At 39.6% G+C, this 23,044-nt stretch overlaps 1 protein-coding gene across 2 annotated transcripts in view; it reads left to right on the top strand.

The window, feature by feature from the left end:
- Positions 1-966: 966 nt before the first annotated feature.
- MFSD6 (major facilitator superfamily domain containing 6) overlaps positions 967-23,044 on the top strand; it is a 93,824-nt gene continuing 71,746 nt past the window's right edge. For both annotated transcript variants that reach the window (XM_020993594.2, XM_020993595.2), the window contains exon 1: positions 967-1,057. The gene's annotated coding sequence lies outside the window, so the exon portion shown is untranslated. The remainder of the gene's footprint in view (positions 1,058-23,044) is intronic.

The raw sequence follows: 23,044 nt of genomic DNA, 5'->3' as shown, positions 1-23,044 counted from the left end.
GATAATGAATTCAGTTTTGGAAAGGAGTCTACAGTAGAATAGTGAGTGCGGAGTTCATGATGGGTTTAAAATGTCTACCGGACATCAGAGATGTCAGCAGAGATCTCTTTTGTCTTTTTGTATTCCCAGCTCTCAGCACAGTGCTGGGCACATAGTAAGTGCTTAAGAAATGTTTACTGATTGATGACTGACTCGGAGTGTGAAGATCTGCTACTTACAGGTCTGCTACTTACAGAAAGCTGTGTAATGTTGAGTAAGGCACTTCCCACCTTTGGGCCTCAGTTTCTTCATCTGTAAAACAAGGGGGTTGTAGAGCTATGGTTGTGTGAAGTTTAAGACGTCTTCCTTCTCGACCCACCCTATCCCCCTCCCCTTCTCCAAATGGAGCCAACACCATTTCCATCCATCCACGGCCACTCTGGCCTGCCAGGTCCTCCCAGAGGGAAGGCAGGGGCAGCTCCTTCATTAGGGACGCTCAGCGCTGGGCCATGCGCGGAAGATGGAAAATAACCCCGCCCGTGCCCTGGCCGCCTCCCCGGGAGCCTGACAGAGCGCAAGGGTTCCCGAGGGGCTTGTGCGAGGAAGAAGGGCGGGAGGCAGCATCCGCCCCAGCCGCGCAGCAGCAGCCGCGGGAGGCGGAGCGTTGCACCTGGCGCCGGGTCCTCCTTGCTGAGCTCTGAAACGGGTCCAGCCGGTAGCGTGCGGCTGCCTGCCCGCCCTGGGAGGAGAAGGAGGAGGAAGAGGAGGAGGAGAAAGAAGGAGGTCGCGGCCGGGGCTGGGTGAGCTCGGCGCTCGCTCGCTGCCTCCACCGCCTCTCGGGGGCGCCTATCCCCCCCCTCCAGCATCCCTGCCTCCCGCTGCCACCTCCCCCCTCCCCCAAGAAGAGACGGCAGAGTGGCCGGGACCCAGAAATGGTGCTAGCTGCCCCGACGGCCCCCGCCGCTTTTCCACCTCTCCCGGCTTCCTGCAGCGGCTCCGCACCTGCCGACAGCGGCCGCCGCCCTGGGGAAGGAGTTCCGAGCGCCTCCCGGAGCTGAGAGCCGCCGCCTCCAGCCAGGTGAGTTGGCCCAGGCTCCGGGGCGACAGCCCGTCAGTCCCGGACCGCGGATGGGAGCGTTCGCTGCAGCCGCACGTCGGTGCGGTACATTGCAATCTCCGGCCCATCCCCTAACCCCCAACCACGCTCGCCTGCCCGGCGTTACGAGCCGGGGGCGTCCGCGGTGCCTAAAGCACCCCCTCACTACCTCCCTCTCCGAGAGAATCGGCCGCCCCCCCCCACTCGTTCCAAGTGGAGTGGGACTGGGGGGGGAGACTGTGGGGGAGGAGGTATGGTTTGCCCGGGGCCCTCTAGGGAGGTTAGTAATTCTCATGCATCTTGTGTGCGTGTCTACTGTCTCCGTCACCCTTGCTTGCTTGCTCCCCCCCTCCCTTTATTCCGTGGTTCTTTGGAGGTGGGTTTGTTGTTTGTTTTTGTGTGCCTTGGCAAGGCTGCCAACCCTACCCAGAGAGGCGCAGGGCAGGACTTCCGCAAACGTAACCTGAGCTTTGAGAAAACAAAGGGGCTTCGGAATCAGTCTACTGTTGTTTCTCCTACTGTTTAGGCTGCTGCTGTTTCTGGGGAGGAGAGAGACGAATGTCCTTAGGCTCCTCTTTTCTGAAGGTCCCACCCTCACTCCTGATAACAAATATCTGGCAGCAGAGTTAGGTATAGACGTTCTCCGTAGGAGACATACAGGAACTTTTTCCATCTTCCCACTAGACAGGCACAATGACTAAGATATGCCCATTTCCATTGTAGGAGGGAGAAATTGACATCTCATTTTTTCACTAGCTACATACACGCACGCAAAGAATTATTCCCGACATTCTCCGCGAGGAACTTTCCATATTTCAGTGCAGGCAACAGACTCAAAAAGCAGGGCCAGCCTGACTATACAACACAGTGCTTGGAGGTAGATGGAAATCCTCCGTAGCATCTGTGCAGTAAGAAGCAACCAAAATTAACTAATCATCAATAAGCATTTATTAAATGATTTCTCTGTGCTGGGGAGCAAAGGGGGAAAAATGGAACAGCAAGTACCCCCAAGGAACTCACTTTCTAAAAAGGTAGGGGAGGATAAGGGAATTAAATATATTCAAATATGTACAGTCATCTAGGCACAGAACAAATACAAAATAAATTCCAAAGTAGTTTTTGGAGGGAGTCGAAATCTGCATGTAGAATATGGAATTTGAATTGAGCCTTGAAGGAAGTAAGGAATTCTACAAGTTGGAAGGGGAGGACAGGGTTGTATTTCAGGTATTGGGATCAGCTAGTGCAAAGGTACTGAGATGGAGTGTACTTTGTGAAGATCGGCAAGGACGGGCTAGGTGACCCATAGAGTATAGGAAAGGGAATAATGTGCAGCCAATAGGGGTGTGTGTGTGCGTGTATGTGTGTGTGTGTCTAAGTGTGTGTCTAAGCTCTGCAGATTCCTTTGGCATACCTTATCCCACTAGGTCTACACTCTGGAACAAAGGTGAACAATTTGCCCTTAAATTCAGAACAGTGAATAATTCTTTACTTGCTTTTACTTCCTTCCTGACATCCTACTGGTTTTTCTAAGTTATCATAAAAAATTATCAGACATCTTTTTCATATTGATACCATTTATGACAAGTGATAGGCAGAACAATATGGGTAGATGTGGTCTTTCTCTATGGTCTGTTGCCCTAGAAAAGAATACTGGACCTGGAATTTAGAGACCTGAGTTCTCATCTGGTATTTCTGTTGGTAATTAGCTATGTGGCCTTAGGCAAGTCATTTAACCACCTCAGACCTCAGTTTCCTCAAATCATTAGGGGATTTGTTAAAATCAGTCTTTGAAGAGTTAGAATGGGCCATCTGGAGGATATATAATTATTTGACCATTTTAAAGAAGAATTTGAGGCCTAGAGAGATATACAGTGACTTGCCCTTGGCAGCCCAGGTAGTAACTTGTAGGGTGGACATTGGAACTCAGGTCTTCTGTTGACAAATCCAGGGTTCTCTGTGATGCCTCTGACAAGATGACCTCAGAGAGCCCTTTAAGCTCGAACTTCTTAGGATTCTTCTGTGAAAATCTGACAGCAGTGATACAAATGAACATAAAGAGGATCTAGATACATACAGTTGGCTAATAAATTGACCAGCCAGTTACAAGATAAATATTTACATGACAGAGTTGTCTATTATAGTGTGATGCTATTCTTATAGTACATTTCTATGCCAAGGGAGGATGATGCCTAGCCAGCTACATATGAACATACACATCATCAATCTTATCTTTATATAGGGCATCCTTGACATTTATGAGCTTAGGATGGTGGTCACTAGTTGAGAATCAAGGACATTTTAAGTCAGAAAGTGGCTTGTGTTTATCAGTAGGTATTAAAGGAACATAAGGAAGAGGAGGAGCATCACTAATGAATGCGATGTAGGAAGCTTTGGGAGAATGGGAGGGGGAAAGTTCATATTTCTATGATGTAGTTAGACCATTGAACATATTTTCAACAAGTATTTCTTTTCAAATGGTGTGTGTAAGCTGAGGTATTTACTACACAAACACAAGGACAAGAAGATGAATTCAAAGACAAACACCAACAGGACATAGGCTTATTTATTGAGAAGTTGATCTTCCAGTTTCTTTACTGTTCAGGAACTTCCATTCCCCCTCCTCCTACTTTAAAGCCTCCCTCCACCTCCTGTCTCTTTCCACTAACAGACCTTAACTTCAGTGTGCATGTGTTAATTAATGTTATTTATATGTTCTCTTCACTTATTCATTTCTGTTTCGTGTTTGTCTGTTTGGTCCCACTGCTTGTTCAGGTACAGTAAAGCTTCCATGCATAGTTTTGTTTTACATAACCTTTATATGCATTTATAGGTTACATCAGAGGCATGGTGTCATGACTTGAGGGCTGACCATGGAGTCAGGAAGCCCTGTGTTCAATTTCTCCTCTCATTCCTTCTAGGAGAATGTCCAAGAGCAAATCACTTAACCTCTTATTCTCCCTTAGGTAACCCTTAGACTCTAAGTTACCAGGGAGTTATTGATCTGTATCAGTGGAAGGAGTTTCTCTAGTGGGAGTTCCCAAACAGATGAAATTACATTCCTTCAAGACAGATTACAGTCCTTATTACTAAATGTATACTCTATATAACATATTTATGCACTTCTGTACAGTCAAATTTCCAATTACATGGCATACTGAAACTTCTAGTGGGCTCATCCAAGTTTTACTTTTTTTCTTCTTTTTTTTTTTGATGGGAGTACCAAGATACAATGAAGTTGGTATCAACATTTATTAAGAGCATGAAAAGCATAAATGTATACAAGATTAGTAATAAGTTTAGTTTGTTGTATATATGTATAAATAAGCGGTTTGATCTATTTCAATGAATTCACTTTATATCAAACTGGTGTTTTTCGCTTATCTCTTTCCCTGATTATCATGAGTATTTAAGGATTTATGGTACTTAAACAATCCAGAATATCATTAGGGTGGAAAACAGTAAATGTAGGTGGGGTAGAAACCAAAGAGATTAGAGTAGGTTCTAGAAATTACAGATATTAAGAAAAAAAACAAGATTTGACATTCTTAGGAGGCAGTGGGACATAATGGGTAGAATGTTGGATGGGGAGTTAGTAATATGAGTTCAAATCCTTCTTAGGCACTATGTGGCCCTGGGCAGGTCACGTAGTCTCTCTGAGCCTCAGTTTCCTCATCAGTAAAAGGAAGAAAATAATACTTATAGTTGCTATCCCACCAAGTTTTTGGGAGGACCAAATGAGATACTGTATGTAAAGCTCTTTTGCAAATTTTAAAAGCACTGTGTAAATGTCAGCTACTGTTCTTAGACACCTGGCTTTTTCCTTTTCTGGTGGTTACTTGTAGCTTGTGTGGGACTCGCCTGTTTTCACCCAGGATGCTTTTGTGGTATTAGCTAGACATCAGTACAGTATATATCAGCACAGAAAGAATTCCTTTCAGTGGAGCGACATCACTTGGTGGTTCTGTCCTCTGTAATTGTCTTAGAGGTTGAAGCCACTGCCAGTAAAGGGAGACAAGGTACCGTGTTGCTTAAAAAATTGGAGCAATCTTTTTTTACTTCAGTTGCTAGTTTGTGTTAGTAACATAACAGAGAAATAGCTAGCTGTGTGAACAAGGCCACAATTATGTGCTTTGTTATGTAAAATATATTAAGAAAAGACGCTCTTAAAAGACAAATCATAGTATTTCCATTTGGCCTTAGCATGAGGCAAATCAGCTTTTTCGGAAGTTGAAGGGGGAAAGAACCTGTGTATGTGCATGCACAGGCATGATCACATTTGTGTGCATACTCACAAAGACATGCTTATATACATATTTTTTTTTAGAATTATTCAAAGTTGGGGCAGCTAGGATAGAGCACCAGCAGGACCTGAGTTCAAATCCGGCCTTAGATGCATAATACTTCCTAGCTGTGTGACTCAGGGCAAGTCACTTAACCCCAATTGCCTCATTTAAAAAAATAAATAAGAATTATTCAAATTCGGCTGTGGCAGAACATTTTGAAAGTGATATATTATTGTTACATTAATTTAAGAAAGAGACATTTGGAAAACTTTAATCTGCCATCCAGCATGTCATTCATTTAAAAGTTCTAATTGTATTTCAGGTTATGAAAGTAGGATTCAGGAAGCCCTGTTGCTAAGTAACTGCCCAGTCAGCTCTGAGAAATCAACACAGTTCTATTTTTGGCCAATTGAGTCATAGAAAACTTAAGATTCTCCTGGAAAATTAATTTGCCATTACCCATAGCATACATGATGTTTGGATTATGCGTTAAAGGAAGTATTTTCAATCCAGCAGGACTAAAGAGGAGATGTTTTTCATAGGGCAGGAGGCAGGAAGCGGAGAAACTAGATGAAGAAAATTCTGTGGGCTAAATCTAGGGAAGGGAGGAAAGGGAATAGGCATTTGTAAAGCACCTACTATATGCCAGGCATTATGCTAAATGCTTCTTTTCAAATGTTATCTCATTTGATTCTCATAACAACCTTGGAAGGTAGATGCTATTAGTGTTCCTATTTTTTACAGTTGAGGAAACTGAGGCAGACAGAGGCTAAATAAGCTATGAAGTGTCTGAAGACTGGATCTGCACTCAGATCTACCTGACTCCAGGCCCAGTACTCTATACACTGCCCCACTAAAATGACTACTGTATTGAAGTTTGGGCAGTTTTGAGGAGAGCTGTTAGAATCTTACACCAAGGGCTGGCGGATCATTGTGTTTCCTTAGTGACTCAAAGAACTATGATTGGTCTGAGAATATAAGAATAGGGAAAACTTATGAGGTAGAACTGAAACAATTTATAAAAAGTGAAATTAGTGTTTTAAACAAGGCAAAAAAAAAAGAAACCAATCTTGAAATTTCATGACTGTGTTTAAGTTGGAGACCCTCTGTGTAGTAGTTAAATAGCTTTTGTAAATCTATTCAGCAACAAAAATGAAAGTCTCTGACCTCAAAGGGCATATAGTCTACAAAGTAGCTCTATGTCCTGTCCCAGATTTGGGATGTTGGGAATATCACTGTTCTTGGCTTCAATTTTCCCCTGTATAAAAATGGTCTCCAAAATCCCTTCCATCTCTAAAAGCTACAATCTGATATACTTTAGAGGATGTTGAAGAGGGAAAAAAACTTTATAAGAGAAGTGAAATCAGAAACCATGATCCTGAAGTCAAGGGAAGAGGAAGTATTCTGAAAGGAGTTGGTCATTGCTATCAAAAGCTGAAACTTTGTCATGGAGAATTAGGAGTGGGAAGACACCATTGAATTTTACAATTAAGAGGTCATGAGATCAGTAAACATTTATTAAGCTACTATTGTGTGTCAGGCACTGAAATAAGCACTGGGGATACAAAAATAGTCAAAAGACCGTCCCTGCCCTCAAGGAGCTTGTAATCTAATAGAAGAAAGCATGCAGACAAATGTATGCAAAGTAAGCTATACACAGGATAACTAGGAAATAATTAACATAGGGAAGACATTAGAATTAAGAAAGGCTGGCAAAGGCTTCCCATAGAAGGTGGGGTTTTATTTGGGACTTGAAGCTAGGAAGGTCAATAGTCAGAGTGGAGGAGGGAGAGCATTCCAGGCTTGAAGGATGGCCAGAGAGAAAACTCATAGCTGAAGATGGAGTGTCTTGATTGAGGAATAGCCAGGAAACCAGTATCACTGGATCAAAGAGTATGAGTTAAAGGAATAAGGCTTGAGAAGATTGGAAAGGTTGAGGAGGGGATTAGGTTATGAAGAGCTTAATGCCAAACAGAGCATTTTGTATTTGATCTTGGAGGCATTTGGGAGCCATTGGAGTTTATTGAGTAGAGGGGTGACATGATTGGACCTTCACCTTGGGAAAATCACTTTGATACTTGAATGGGGGGTGATTGGAGTGAGAAGAGACTTGAGGGGAGGCAGTCCCACCAGCAGGCTAGTGCAATAATTCAGATTTGAGGTGTGATAAAGGCTTGCACTAAAGTGGTAGTAATGTCAGAAGAAAGAAGAGCTCCCAAGAGATGTTACAGAATTGAAATTGGCAGGCCTTGGTAAAAAATTGGATGGGGTGGAGGCTGGGGTCAGGGTGAGAGATAATGAGGAATCCAGGCTCACTCCTAGGTTGTGAGTCTGATAGACTGGGAGGGTGGTGATGCCCTCTGTTATAATAGGGTAAGTAGGACGTAGGGAGAGTTTAGGGGAAAAGATAATGAGTACTGTTTTGGACATGCTGAGTTTAAGATGTCTACTGATCATCAAATTCAAGATGTCTGAAAGGCAGTTGGAGATGTGACATTGAAGGTCAGCAGAGAGGTTGAGGCAGGATAGGTAGATATGATAATCATCAACATTAAATCTATGGGAGCTGGTGAGATCACAAAGTGATGTAGTCTAGAGAGAGAAGTGGAAAAAATATAGAATGCTTCATGAATTTTCATATCATCCAGGGGTTTAGAGTAACCTTGAACAGTCTCAGTTGAGTAGATGGTTCAGAAGCCAGGTAGCAAGGAATTAAGCAGTGAATAGATGTTGAGGAAGTGGAGGCTAAAAAGTATACAATTATTTCTAGGATTTTGGCAATAAAAGGGAGAAGAGATGTAGAATATCTTTGAGGAATGGCAGGATCAAATAAAGGTTTTTAGAGGATGGAGTAGACCTGGGCATTTCATAGTTGGAGGAAGACAAAAGAGACCATCAGAGATTAAAAAAAAAAAAGAGCATGATCAAAGGGATAGGCTCCCAGAGGGGTGGAGACAGACTGAAGGGGACAAGTTAGAAGAATTGACCTTGGCAAGTAGAAGGAATCCTTCCTCTTCAGAGAATAGAGTTAAGGAGAAGAGATAGGGTATAGATAGATCATGAAAGGGAGTTATAGTGTCGGGGGAGAAGGGGAGCTCATGATGGATGGCCTCTGTTTTCTCATTAAAGTAGGAGATGAAGTATCTGCTGAGGGTAAGTTGGGGAGTGGTGAGGCTTGGAAACAAGAAGATCCTAGAAGGTTTGGATCAGTAACTGAGGGCAGTGGGATAGAGTCAAGGAAGAGTCAAGAAAGGAAAACATTCTGTAGTGCAGCTAACTGTGTGTCCATTTGAGTTTGGATAACATGAATTTGTAGAGAACCCAGTTGTCTTGATGGTGTCCCTTCTGTTGGCAGTCAGGAGCTCAGCAATATGACTCAAGAAGGTAGGTAGTGTCATGTGCATTGTTGACTGTCCTATTTAAAATGTATTTTCTGTAAAAGTCTGAATGATAAACATGCCAGCATGAAGTTCATCTCCCCTTCTTTTGCATCGCCATTCGCAGTTAGTTGCCAAGTCTCATTGAAGTCCAGATGATTATCCTTTAAACAGGAAAAAGAAAATCCCCAACTTTTATAGCACATATTTTTAAATGGCCCTTCCATGATAATAACTTTTTTTTCCACTAGTGGGATATCAATAATACCTTTTTAAGTTTTTAACCTGGAGGAACAGTTCTGTTATCAAAGTAGATAGCTTGTGGTGCTGCTTTAGTAAGTTCATTATCATTCCTGTCTTACTGAATAAAAATAAATCTAACTGCAGAGTATAATGCATTACACATATAAATATACACATTACTGTTGAGAATATAATGCTTTCAAGGAATAGTTTGAAGCCAACAAATTGATAGAAATACTTTGAAGATAGCGAGATGTGTCTATAGAAAAAATAAATTTTAAATGATAGATTCTGATTTAGTAGCACTCAAAAATAGTTAAATTTAAAAATCAAAACCTAGACATTTTGGTTAGGATTTTCCTTTCTTTACATTTTACTTTCTTCCAAACTGTTAATAGCTGCTGAAATTTTGACCAGTTGACGTAATCAACAAGGTATTATTGCATAGCAGTAGATACTTTACTACCAGCTGGCTCCAGGCCTTCTCCTTCAGATAGCTGTGGCCTGACGTAGGATTAGAGTATAGGGAAGGCCTTTTAACCACTTCCAAGTCATCTTGTGTTGAAACTTGAAATGTATTTTCCTCCATACACAATGTTATAAATAGTGGCAATGTGGTTTACACCAGTTCCAACAACTAACTTACTATTTTTAAAGGGATATTACCTAGAACAAGCATTTATTTAAATTTCATTATCTGTTCTGGTTAGTTGTGTGGTATGAGATAAATAGGTTTGGGTTCTGTTTTAATTAAGCATATGTAATTTCACTTTAAAATATACTATACCTTGTATTCTTACTAATTCATTTTAAGCATTTTTGTTGTCCTATCTTTAAAAATCTATCCCTCTTGTTGGAGAAGGTGGAACTCAGAAGACAGGAGTCAAAACTTCATATTCCAGGCTGCTGTAATAAGAATTTATTTATTTGCTGTTCACTAGCTGCTTGGATTATGTAAGAGGCAGGATGAAACTGTATTTTTTGATTTTTCACAAACCATACCTTTCTGGCACAAGCTTAATCACAATCCTAACACTGACAAATAAGAATTTAGCTCTACAGTGTGGATAAAAGATTCTGATTATGAAATTGACTTTGATAGTTATATTGTGTTTGTTCAGATACAACAGTGGTTGAAATCAGGTTACTTTTTTTTGTTTCTATAGCCATAGGGAGGTTTGAAGTCTACTCTTTTTTTCTCCAGCTCCCCTTCCCACTTCAACCTTTAGTAGAAAGAAAATTATTTCTTCTCTTGTAATTCCTGTCCCTCTAATCAATTGAAGCAGAAAATATATAATATAGGATTTAGGCTTTTAGCATTTTGGATTTATTGTTTTACCAATATGACTTTTTCACTAAAGAGTCTGGATGACTCACAGTACTCTTATAACTATTTAAAATAATTAGCTGTTTCTGCCTTTTATCTACTTAATTATCATTCAGGACTTTCAGATGACTGTTCTCTCAGGAGACAAGTGAGTTTTATCAGGCTTATAAGTTCACAAACATCCATCAATAAGATGAATATCTGAAAGGCAACTTTGATTAAATCTTTTGATGTACAACCATAAAAGAGAATAGGAGGTCATATTTGAGTTTAAAACTGTATGAGAGCATTCCCAAAGTTCAGAATCAATAAAGATTCCTAGTATTGCTAATTGTGATACAATGCTTTAGACTAGCATCGCAAATAATCAGGGATACATAGTTCCACCACGTGAAAGAAATATTTTAGCTTAGGGGAGATTCATCTCCTTTGAAGTAACACATTTAATAAAATACCACAGGCATTGTACTGTCCATTTTAGGCTACTAATGCTCACTGGCATCAGAATATAGTATCATCATTAACAAACTTTTAAAATTGAAGTTATTTTTAAGTAATAAAGATTCATTTTCTTTTCCTACCTCTTATTTGCTGCTCCTCTTATTAAAAAAGAAAAAAAAGCCCTTGTAGCAAATATGCACAGTCAAGCAAAATAAATCCACACATTAGCCATATCCAAAATATATGTCTGTTATCCATCTTGAGTCCATCACCTCTCAATCAGTGCCCATACTTGACCATTGATCTTCTGAAATCATGATCAGTCATTGCTTTGGTTAGAGTTCTTAAGTTGTTCAAAGTTGTTAACAAATATTTATTGAGAGTTTGTCTGCTGTAGTGAACCTCAAAAGATATTCCAGGAATCATATGGAACTTAGACTTGCAAACACATGGGTATGTTTGATTCTCCTGACCTATGAGTTGTCCGTTTAGCTCATGGCAAAGACTTACACAGTGCCATTGCAAAAAGAAATTTGAGGAACAGTTAGCTACTGTGTGTTAGGGTTTTGAGGTCAGACATCATCCCTGCCCTCAAGGAGCATAAGATGTAGTTTTTGAGACTAGGATACATATGTGCAAAGATAGATAAAAGTATAAGGTGACAAACACATGCTAAGGAATTCACAGGAGAAAATGACCTTACCAGGTATGGGAAGGGCACATTAAAGCTGTGTTTTGGAATGCTGATTATTTCTGAGTCAGTGTACAAGGTTACTTTGGGTATAATTTATTCTAAAACGCTACCTTTACATGAATATTAACATAATTAATGTCTTCCAGTCTTGTTGGAAAAAACCCAAATATCAGAAGTTAAATTCTTGTTAATAGTGATACTTAGTGACACAATTAATACATTTTGCTTTTTTTTGTTGATTTTTCAATCCACACCCCAAACTTAAAATTTTACCTTTTGCTCCCCAATATGAAACCTTCATTTCAGCAAAACTATCTTCTATTCTGTCGCCTGAATCTATCATATTATTTTGAACTGTTAATGTTCACGACTTAATGTTCTCTGCCTCCTCTGGAAACTTTCTTTTCCTCTCCAGCTATCCGTATCCTACCCTTCCTTTAGAATCCTGGCTCCTCTAGCTCCTAATCAACACCCCCTTCCCTGAATTCCTATAACCCTCCTCATCTGTACTGCTCCTATTGGCACTTAATCCTATATTACTTTGAATTGTTGCTTGTTTCATAAATATATACATACATATGCACAGATATGTTTATGTATATGATCTTGTCATCTAATTTTTCTTTTGTATACCCTTTAGTGGCTACCTAGTTAAATACTGTATGCTTTTTAGACTCTTAATAGTTAACAAATGAATATATTCCTAAAAAAATCAATATTTTATCTTCTCTGTCCTTTAGAAATCTAGTTTTTGTCTAACTGAAATTTCACTTAGTCAGCCACGAACTGTTGGTCAGTGAGGTTGCACAGTGGATAGAGCACCAGGCCTAGAGTCAGGAAGACCTGAGTTCAAATGTGACCTTAGACAGTTACTAGTTGTTTGATTCTGGGCAAGTCACTTAACCCCATTTGCCTCCGTTTCCTCATCTGTAAAATGAGCTGGAGAAGGAAATGGCAAACTACTCCAGTATCTTTGCCAAGAAAACCCCAAATGGGGTCAGGAAGAGTCAGGCATGGCTGAAACTAATGAACAACAACAACAAACCTATGAACTCCTGATTACCCAATCCAGTGTTATATTGTCATTCCAAATCATTCATGAACTAACTTTTGACTGTGTGGATTATCCATTCTGCTTGATGCACTTTCCTCCCTTGGTTTCCAGGGCCTATATTCTTATGGTTCTCTCCTTACCTCACTAACTTCCTTTCTGTCTCCTTTGCTAGCTTCCCCTCCCCCCCTTTCTTACTGTCATCTCAATAAGCAATTTTTCAAGGCTTTATTCTTAGCTGTTTTATTTTCTATATATCCTGTTTTATTTAGTGACACACCTTCAATTATCATCCCTTTGTGTCTTTTTTTTGTTTTGTTTTTGTTTTTTTGTTTTTGTTTTTAGGCAATTGGGGTTAAGTGACTTGCCCAGGGTCACACAGCTAGTATGTGTCAAGTGTTTGGTCTGAGGCTGGATTTGAACTCAGGTCCTCCTGACTTCAGGGCCGGTGCTCTATCTACTTTGCCACCTAGCTGCCCCAATCATTTCTTTGCTTTGTGAATTAATATGAAGGCCTTATTGCCATCCCTGATTTCTCTTCTAGTCACCAGACTCTCATTTCCAACTACTTATTGGACATCAACTAGCTATATGTTCAACTGACACTTCAGTCTCAAGATATTTAAAGCCAAATTCATCTTTTCTCCTTAAATCAGCTCTTCCTGCTTCACTGTCATTGTCAATGGCAAAACCATTCATGGTGCTTGCAATCTTAAAATCTTTATTGGTGTCTTACTCCTGTTGCATTCAAAATAACCAGTTGTGCCCTATCAATTCTATATAGTATCTCTTGAATCCATCCCCTTCTTCCCATTCCCATTCCACTCTTCCTAATTCAGATCCTTTTTACTTCGTCTACATTTAATGCAGTAGCCTTTGATAATGGTCTTTACATCTTCTAGGTTCCCTTTATTCCCTATAGGATTTCCTAATGTATAAATAGGTCTGATCACACCATCCTCCATTCAAAACCTCCAATCTCTAACCAATATTTGTCAAATAAAGTCCATATTTCTCACTAGTTATTCACGGTTCCTCTACAATCTAGCTCTTTTCCAGCTTTCTCTCTCACTGCTTCCCCACCCCCACTCTGATGTCAGCCATCCCTGAACATACCCTGTACATCTGTCTTTGTTCCTTATGAGTGAAATATGCCTCCTTTCCTCTCTCTTGCCCTCATTCTACCCTTAACAATTCTGGAGCTGCTTAGGTACAAATCAAATAACACCTCTTTGATGAAGTCTTTCCTTGATAATTTTAGTTGAAAGTGATTTCTCCACAATCTGATTTCCTGGCACTTTGTAGTCCAACTTAACCCTTATTGTGTTCTAATTTATATTTTATTTTCTTATATATGTGGTTCATCATCCCTACTAGATTCTAAATTGTTCAAGAACAGGAATTGTAACATTTCTCAATGTAGCTCCATCATTGCTTAGCAAAGTACAGGGCACACAGTGATCACTTTAATAGATATTTTCATATTGGGAACTCTAAATTTCTACTCCTATATTATATCCTCCCTTTTTTTTTTTTCACAGTAAGGCACCATGGAACACTTTCACTTTTTCATACTAAAGAAGGCTTAGACAGAACATGTTTCTTTTAAATATGTGGGAAACGCAATACTGTATTCATTTAATGTGGTTTTGAATTAACTGATCAATCTTAGCAGTGATTTCTGTTATATACCTAGATGTGTCATAAATGTACACATTCAGATTCCTTCTCCCACCATATTTATAGTTTCTCCTACCACTTTTGAAAATCCGCAGATTTGGGAAAAATTATCAGAATGCCTATATGGATGAAACTAGCCACCCTTTCCTAATTAGGCATCAGTACATAAGTATTATTATATTTAAGGAACACGTACTTAGGAAAATTGGTAGAATCAGTGATTATTCCTTCAGCTTCATAGGGTTCTTCCAGCTTGTGAACTTTGCCTAATACCTGAAACAATCACTTAGCTTAAGCTCTCAGAGTTCCATTGAGTCATTGAGAAGGCTAATTTAAATAGGCATTAATTATGTGGTCTATTTTAATAGATGTGTTCATATGAGATGTTGGCCTTCCTAATTTCTTGAAGTAAATTAAAGACATAGAAACTGTGACCTGATAAAGGCGTAATGTTCTTTGCTGTAAATGTTAAAATTCTTAATGAATGAATGAAAAGGCATTTGTAAAACATTTATTATGTGCCAAGCACTATGCTAAGTACTATACAAATGGATGTAAATTTAAAGAAAAAATAGAAAGAGAATAGTAAATAGAAATAGAAAATAAAAAAGGGAGACTGCCCCTGCTCTCGAGGAACACATATTCAAAGTGGGAGCACATATTCAAATATGTAACCATATCTCACTCTCCTTCGAACTGTTGGCACACTCATTTGGTTATTAATCATGTACCTCCTCTCTTTGCGACTTTCCCTGTTGTCTTGTTATTATTTAAATCTGTTACTGTTATTTGAATTTTCCCATGTTTATGTTTCATCTTCCTAAATAGACTACAAGTAACTTGAGGGCAGGGACTCAGTCTTGCAAAGTTGATAATTTAAAAATTATCTTAAAATCTATTTTAAAAGCCTCAAAACTAACCAAAAATTTGACCACTATAATTGTATAACCAGAACGATTTGTATTAAATATACTGAAAATAAAATATACTTAATTAGCATTTCACTACATGTTCTCTTCAGTTGAATAAACATCTAAATATCTACTATGTGCAATGCATAGTACCCAGCACTGGTGATACAGAGCTAAATATTAAACAGCCCCTGCCTTCAAGGAGCTTAATAGAGGAGAGGATACAGCATATATACAAGTAAAAAAAAAACAAGTTATCCACAAAATAATACGAATTAATTTCAAGAGAGAGAGAGAATGTTAATAATTTGTGGGATGAGGAAAGACTGTTGAAATTGGTGCCTGAGCTGTAACTTTGAAAGAAGCTAGGAATTCTATGAGGCAGAATTGAGGAAGGAGTGCATTCTAGCCATAGTGAGAAGGGATTTTCCATGATCCTAGTAGCATCTTGACCAGTCCTTCAGGATAAGGGACCATTTGTGCAAAGGCATGGAAGCAGCTGTTAGAATGTCAAGTACACATAACAGCTAGCTGACCAGTTTGGGATAGAGAATGTGCACATGGGAGCAATATGAAATAAGACTGAAAAGGTATGTAGGAACCAGATTGTAGGGGGCTTTAAACGTTAGATTTGGGATTTTATATTTTACTCTAGAGGAAATAGGTGGCCATTTAAATTTTTTGAGTGTGTGTATATGGGGAAGTGGTGACTTGGTCAGAGCTGTGTTTTACAATGATCAATTTGGCATCTGTAGAGAGGAAGACTGCAAAAGGGAGAGACTGGAGGCCAATCAGGAGGCTATTGCATTGGCCCAGGCAAGAGGTGATGAAAATCTGAAGCATAGGTTAGAGGCTCTGCTTTGGAGATGGGGATGGATGCAAGGGATAATGTAAAGACAAAGTCAGTAAGACTTGGCAACTGATTGAAGGTGGAGATTGAAAGAGACAGAAGAGTTCAAGAAGACTCCAAAGTGTTGAACCTGGGACACTGGATGGATGCCATCAACAGAAATGGGAAAGTTGGGAGCAGAGATTTTTTTTTTAATACAGTGAGTTCTTTATATATATATGTTGAATTTGAGTTTGGGACGTCCTAGGAGAAATATCTAGCTGGCAATTAATCACAAGGAAATTAAGTTTGGAGAGTGATTAAGGCTAGTTCTGTATACATTTGCTTGGAGATGATAATTGAACATTAATAAATGCATGTTAAGCACCTACTATGTGCCAAGCTCTGTGTTAAGTGCTGGACATATACAAAAAGGAGGAAGATTCAAGGAGCTTACAGTCCAATAGGAGATACAACGTGTAAGCAAATATAGACAAAGCAAGCTAAATATGGGGTAAATAGGAAATCGTTAACAGCGGGAAGGCGCCAGAATCAAAAGGGGTTGAGGAAGGTGGGATTTTGGTTGTGTCTTAAAGGAAGCCAGGGAAGTAAGAATGGAGGAGGGAGAGTATTTCACGCCCGGGGGTTAGCCAGAGAGAATGCCTAGAGCCAAGAGATGGAATGTTTTGTTTGTGGAACAGTCAGGAGGTCAGTGACACTGGATCAAAGCATAATGTGTCAGGGATTAAGATGTAAGAAGCCTGGAAAGGTAGTAGAGGGCTAGGTTATGATGGATTTTGAAAGCCAAACAGAGCATGTTGTATTTGCTTCTAGAGGCAATAGGGAGCCACTAGAGTTTAGTGAGCAGGGGAGCAACATGATCAGATAGATTGGAGTAGGGAGAGACTTGAGGCAGGCAGACCCACCACCAGCAACTTTTGCAGTAATCATGACATGAGGCGATGAGTTGCCTGCATGATAGTGAAAGCTGATGAGAGAGTATACCAAAGGAGAGAATGTAGAAGAGAGTCCAGGTCAGGGCATTGTGGGATTTTCTCAATTAGTGGGTAGAGGGATGATGATCAGTCATAGGAAACTGAGAAGCATTGGTCAGAGCTGTCCTGATCCCCTATGTGCTGGTACAAGGATGGGCTGTAAAACCCCTCAATAAAGTGTTCATATCTTTTGTGGGCTCAAGACAAATGGTCTCAGCATGTGAAGTATTCAGAGCCATTTCCTCTATGTTTGTTAGTGTCACAGAATCCAAGGGAAGAGAGAATTGTTCAGGAAGAAGGGGTGGTTGACAAGGGCAGAAGCTGAAGAGAAAGAAAGAAGGATGAGGACTCAGAACAGGCCATTGGATTTAATAGTTAAATGAGCATTGATAACCTTGGACAGAGATGTTTCAGCCCAGTGCTAGGGTCAGAAGTCAGGCTGCAACAGATTAAAAAAGTGATTAGAAAGTGAAGAAATGTAGGCAAGGAGGGTAGACTGCCCTTTCTGGGACGTTATCTATAAAAGGGAGAAGAAATACAGGATGAAAGCTTGAGAGGATGGCAGGGTAAAAAGATGGTTTTTTAAAGAAGGGAATGAGGAGAGAGGGACATGAGCATTGTAGATAACATGGAAGGAGTTAGTGAATAAAGAGAGATTGAAGATTTGGAGAGAGGTAATGATTGAGGGGACCAGCTCCTAGAGGAGACAGAGGAGAATGAGACCGAGAATAAGGGTTGAAGGGTTAACTCTGTTAAGGAGAAGGGCCACCCCTTTGTCACAGAATAGGGGCATGATGAAGAAGTGGGATTTTGAAGTATAGAATCATTGGATCATATATTTAAAGCGGGAAGGTACTTTTGAGTTCATCTCATCCAACCTCCTCATTTTATAGAAGAAAAAAACCTTATTTTATGGATAAAGAAACTGAGAGCCAGAGAGATTAGACAGTTTGCCCAGGCAGTCTTAACTGTTTTTGTTGCCGTTGATTTGTTTCAGCCATGTCTGACTCTTTGGGAACCCATATGGGATTTTCTTGGCAGAAATACTGGAGTGGTTGCCATTTCCTTCTCTAGCTCATTTTACAGATGAGGAAACTGAGGTAAACAAGGTTAAGTGACATGCCCAGGGTCACGCAGCTAGTAAGTGTCTGAACTCAGATTTGAACTCATGTTTTCCTGACTCCAGATCTGGTGCTCTGTCCGCTATACTACCCAGCTACCCCTACCCCACACTATCTTTCAGTAAACAGCAGAACTTTCCAAAATAAAGTTGGAGGTTGATGAACTAGAAGGCTAGGATGTAAGATGGAACATTGACATGTAAATTGAATTCCTCAGGTATGAAGGCAGGAATAATCTATCCTGTATATATCTCATTTGTATATAGTTATTTCCATGTTATCTGTTTTAGATTGTGAACTCATTGAGAAGCTGTTTTTGCTTTACTTTGTACCCTAATGCTTAGTACAGTGCTAATAGGCACTTTTTAAATGCTTGTTGACCTGACTTGACTTGAGATAAAGGATAAATCTGAACTCTATTGAGAAGGAAGGAGAATATTGTCAGGGTGACAGTTTACTAAGAGTTGGGTGATAAAAATGGATGGAGTGAACCTCTGTGGAAGAGAAATTGCTGACTGAAAGTGATAAAGGGACAGCCTAGAAGTGGGGGGCAGGAGTGAAAATTATGCTTATTTCCCCCCCTGGCCTAGAGTTTCATGGGACATGAGAAGAAGAGCACCTGGATTTTGGGATGAATTGCTAGGCATGAAATTTCTAGTATATGAAGATTATGGAAAGAATGTGTAATGACTTAGGGTAAAGGGAAATTTGTTAAAATTCAGATATTCCAGAGGGCTCAGTGGAACTCAGGGCAGAGGGCAGTATGAACTGCAGTAGATCTTTTTACAGTAGCAGCATGCTGTCCTGGAAAGAGTATTGGGCTTAAATTCAGGAGAGGTCTGGAACTGGCCATCATTAGATGTGTAACCCCAGGAAAATCACCTAACCCTTGAAACTTCATGTTTCTCATCTGTAAAAATTGGAAACATTCTACAAAATGGGGATAATGTCGTTAGTGCTCTCTGGGTTGTTGTGAGGATTGATGAGATAATTTATGTAAATTGCTTTTCAGACTATAAAGGGCTCTATAAATGTCAGCTATTATGAAATTCTCTTCCCATATCATTTTGTAATATATAATCTATATTTCATACCATGCCTTGCCCATTATGGGCACTGAAGGAATGCTTGGTTTGATTCTGAATGGTCCTAGGCCCTCTTAGCCTTAGCCCCTAGTAGAGTATCATGAAAGGTACCTAAAGGTCTGCCTGTTCCCAAGTGCTCAGTGGTCTATCTTAGAGACAGAAAGTCCTGCCCTTAGGTTATGATGGGATCTGGAAGGATCCCAGAATTATAATGAAAAAGTTACCTGAAATATTAATCTATTAGTTCCTTAGCAGGAATGTGTTTGTTAGATTAACTAGTCATCATAATGCATCTTGATGAGCAGAGTTTTGGTGACAGCCTCAGAAACCACCAGTAGTTTGGGAGGCGGGGGGACTGTGAATTTGGACTTTTATTGCTGAAGTGAGAAACATTAAGTAGGCAGTGTGAGTACCCTGAGCTTCTGTGGTTGTATGTTCTCACCCATAGGGAAACTTGCTGGGCCTATTTGAAAATTTGGCTTAGCACCAGCCCTGAAGGAGCCATGTCAAAATGACCTAGAAGGAAGACTGAAGATTCTGCGATATATTCTCCACATGCCCTTCTAGTGGGAGACAACTTGTACCCAGATCAGTATGTGCCTTATCCCTCTTGCAGTATGAGTATCTGGTATAATTCCAACCTCATCCTTCTTTTTTGTTACATTGGCTCCCTGCCTGACAGCCACTAAAGCTGTCATTACTGCCAGAAAATCTATTAGAACCGACAGCATTAAGATCTGTGGCCTTGAAGAATGCTTTATTTTGGAAAGTTCTGTTGCTTCCTGAGAGGTAGTGTGGTGGTAGTGGAAAGAATGCTGGTCTTATGGATGAGGAGAGCTGGGATTCAAATCTCACCTCTTCATATATGCTGTGTGACCTGGAGCAAGTCAGTTTATCTCTCTAAGCCTCAGTTTCTTCATGAATAACATGGGGATAAATAATTGTAGTACCTATCTCAAAGGGTTGTCGAAAAGCTCCAATGAGATAATGTGTGCAAAGCACTTTGTAAACTTCAAGAGCTTTATAAATGTCAGCTGGCATGGCTGTTACTGGGACTTGAAAATGAATGTCTGAGAAGGCAGCAGGGAATGAACTCAAGGTAACATCTGCAAAGACTTGTGGAGGAGTTTTAATTTATGTCTGCATTTTATAAGAAAGGGTAGGATTACTAATAATTATGCTTTGCTCTCATAAGCTGAAAAAAATTACCATAGGGTTTATTCATTCACAATTCAAGCATCTATTAAGTGCCTAGTGTGTGCCAGGCACTGTATTAGGTGTCATCATCTAGTCGATACCTTCAAGAAGCTTACAGTCTATTGGATGGGAACAACATGTACACACAGACAAAGCAGATCTATAATATATGCCAAATAAATATGAGGTGATTACAGTGAGGAAGGGCAACTAATGATTGGAGGAATTGTGTAGGATAGGCATGTTGTAGGAAGTGAAATTTGTACTGAGCCTTGAATGAAACTAGAGATTCTCTGAGGCAGAGGTGAGGAGCGAGGGGATTCCAGGTCCATGGGGGCACAGAATATGCAGAAGCACAGAGGTCAGCAAGAAATGTCGTGAAGTAGACCAGTTTGACCAGAACATAAGTGTATATAAAGGACAGTGTTGTGCAGTCAGCCTGCAAAGGTAGACTGGAGCTTGTGAAGAACTTTAAATACTGTTCCCAGTAGGGCTTGTATTTTACCCAAGAGGCAATAGGGAGTCATTGAAACTTGAGCAGGAGAGTAACATAGTCAGACCTGTTGGCCTAAGGTCTTCTAGACCACAGATTCTCAAACTCTTTCATCCCAGGGGCCCTTTGTACTTTTAAAAATTCCTGAGGACGGGGGAAGCTAGGTGGCACAGTGGATAGAGCACTGGCCCTCAAGTCAGGAGGAACTGAGTTCACATCTGGCCTCAGACCAAACTCTTGGCACTTACTAGCTGTTTGACCCTGAGCAAGTCACTTAATCCCAATTGCCTAAAAAAAAAATTACTGAGGACTTCAAAGAACTTTTATCTATCGAAGTTATATCTATTGATATTTATCATATTAAAATTTAAAACTGATAAAATTTTAAAATATTTGTTCATTTAAAAAACATTACCTGTTAAGACAAATAACATCTTTTTATTTTTAATATTTTATGAAAAATATAGTTTTCAAAACAAAAAAATTAGAGTAGTGACATTATTTTATGTATTTTTGAAAATCACTTTAGTATCAGATTTAATCGAAGACTGCTAGATGATTCTCATATCTGCTCTGCATTCACTTTATTGCTATGTGTTGTTTTGGTTGAAGTATATGTAGAAAATCTGGCTTCATATCGATAGGTAACTGGGAAAAAGGAAAAAGAAGGATTTTAGGAGGCAAATACCGCCTTAGTGTTATGATGAAAATAGTTTTGAACTCATGGATTCCTGAAAAGGTCTCAGGGACCCTTAAGGGTTCATAGACCACATTTTGCGAACAGTTGTTTTAAGCCACTTCAAGGAGTTCAGGAAGCACTTTTCTTAGTCTTTTATCCCAGGGCAGAAGCATGGTTACATCGATAAGTAGGGAGGTACTGATAAGCTCTCTTTTCCAGATGGTTGTTTCTCAGCGCTACTTGTCAAAAATAGTTTTTTAAAAATATGTTGCAATTAGGTTTGCACAAGATATTATTACATTTGCAAGTGTAGCCTAAGGAAAATATTACTAAACAATTATAACACAGTTTATTTTTCTTTTAATCTATTTTCAAATGCTTTTCATTACATGCCTTTGGGGGAAAACAAGAAATGTTAGGGCAACTTTGATTTAAATGCATAATGAAGAAAGCTATCAATTTTTCCAGGAAACATTTCATTGCCAACCATTAATAATTCAGAATATACCTGCTGTTTATGCAACTCATTGTGGGGATTAGTAGTATATATAAACAGGTTCTAAAAGAGGCTGTGTTATTTTTTCTCTGTGATGCTGTTGATGGTTACTTTGACTTGTAATTTTGTCAGAATGAAAACTACCTCTGTTGACATAGATGTCTTATATGCCTCAGTAGATAGATGATCTGCATGAATTCCTGGGGACCCCAAAAATTCATTCCTTATCTAGTAGCTAGGAGCCAAAACAATACATAATCCAGTAGCTGGTGAGAATGATAATAAATGACATTTGCATAGTGTGTTAAGGTTTACAAAGCACCAAGGTTCTCCTTCAGCTTCTTCATCATGGCATGGAGATGAAGCAAATTAAGGAGAACCTTAGTGGAAAGGTGTTGATTAACATCTTTATAGAAAATATAAGTGAGAATTTTAAATTTTTTAATGAAGTAAAGAAATATTAGGAAAAGTAGTATGTAAGTATAGATGTGTCAAACTCCAGACCAGCAAAACTCTAGAGTGGGGTGTGAACCATATTAAAATGTAACAGGGATATGTTTAACAAAATAATGGGGCAGCTAGGTGGTACAGTGGATAGAGCACCAGGCCTGAAGTCAGGAGGACCTGAGTTCAAATCTGGCCTCAGATGAAACACTTAACACTTACTAGCTGGGCAAGTCACTTAACCCCAATTGCCTAAAAAAAAAATTTTTTTTTAAAAATTCAATACAACACAGATAATGTTAATTTGTGTTTTTCTAAATCTATATGTTACCTCAGGGATCCTTTTCTATATGAATTTGACACCACTGCTCTAGGCAATTAACATCAGATATTACATTATATTCTTGTTTGGTTGGTTCTAAAATGGACATTTCTTCCAGCCTTGCAAAACAAATTATACACTTATATTAGTCTACAGAGATGTTTTAAACCAGTTTTTCCAACTTATACCAATGAAACAGTGACGAGGCACTGAATGAAGCCAGTGTGCTTCAGGTGATTAAAATTCATGTTTTTCCATAACCATGACATGTGCTTTGAAAACTTTATCTACAAGATGGGCA

This window comes from Phascolarctos cinereus, unplaced genomic scaffold (assembly GCF_003287225.1).
Source record: "Phascolarctos cinereus isolate Bilbo 61053 unplaced genomic scaffold, phaCin_HiC Scaffold_726;HRSCAF=1367, whole genome shotgun sequence".
Lineage (NCBI taxonomy): Eukaryota > Metazoa > Chordata > Mammalia > Diprotodontia > Phascolarctidae > Phascolarctos > Phascolarctos cinereus.
Note: the sequence above shows the minus strand (reverse complement) of the source record. Positions and strands in the feature narration are given on the sequence as shown.